Genomic DNA, 1,016 nt, shown 5'->3' with positions numbered 1-1,016 from the left:
TCCATCCCAATCCATTCCAGTTTGATCCAAATCCATTCCAGCCGAATCCCAGTCCATTCCAATCCATCCGAATCCACTCCAGTCCATCCCAATCCATTCCAGTTTGCCCGAATCCATTCCAATCCATCCCAGTCCATTCCAGTCCATCCAAATCCATTCCAGTTTGATCCCAATCCATTCCAATCCATCCCAGTCCATTCCAGTCCATCCGAATCCATTCCAGTCCATCTGAATCCATTCCAGTTTGATCCCAATCCATTCCAGTTTACCCGAATCCATTCCAATCCATCCCAGTCCATTCCAGTCCATCCGAATCCATTCCAGTCCATCCGAATCCATTCCAGTTTGATCCCAACCCATTCCAGTCCATTCATATCCATTCCCAGTGGTTCCCAGTGACTCCCAATCCACTCCAATCCATTCCCAGTTTATCCCAGTTTATCCCAGTCCATCCCAGTTTATCCCAGTCCCTCCCAGTACCATGTTGGAGATGCTGCGCGTGTTCTCGGGGTTGAGCATGACGATCTCGGTGGTCACGTGACCCTCCACGGCCTCGGCCATCTCGGCCTCGGTGCAGTTGATCGCGGGGTCTTTGATGCGGAACCAGTTGTCGGCGTACCAGCCAATCAGGAACCAGACGTACTTCTTGCCGTAAAGTTTCTCTTTGTAGACCTGGGTGCGATTTCCCGCCAAAATTTGGTGAATTTTGGTAAAAAATTGGTCAATTTCTGCCCCAAATTTGTCATTTTCCACCCAAAAATTGTCAATTTCCGACCAAAATTCCCCTTTTCCCACCAAATCCCCCAAATTTCCACCCAATTCCCCGATTTTCCCTCCAAATTCCCAATTTTCCCTCCAAATCCCCAAATTTCTCCCCAATTTCCCTCCAAATCCCCCCAAAATTTCCCTCCAAATCTCCGCGAATTTCCTACCAAATTCCCACTTTTCCCACCAAATTTCCCTCCTAATTTCTCATTTTTCCCACCAAATTTCCCAATTTTCCTCCAAATTTCCCA

This window comes from Malurus melanocephalus, unplaced genomic scaffold (genome assembly GCF_030028575.1).
Source record: "Malurus melanocephalus ecotype Western Australia unplaced genomic scaffold, MMel_1.1 scaffold_2531, whole genome shotgun sequence".
NCBI classification, from domain to species: domain Eukaryota; kingdom Metazoa; phylum Chordata; class Aves; order Passeriformes; family Maluridae; genus Malurus; species Malurus melanocephalus.
The sequence above is the reverse complement of the archived record's forward strand: the minus strand, read 5'-3'. Positions refer to the sequence as shown.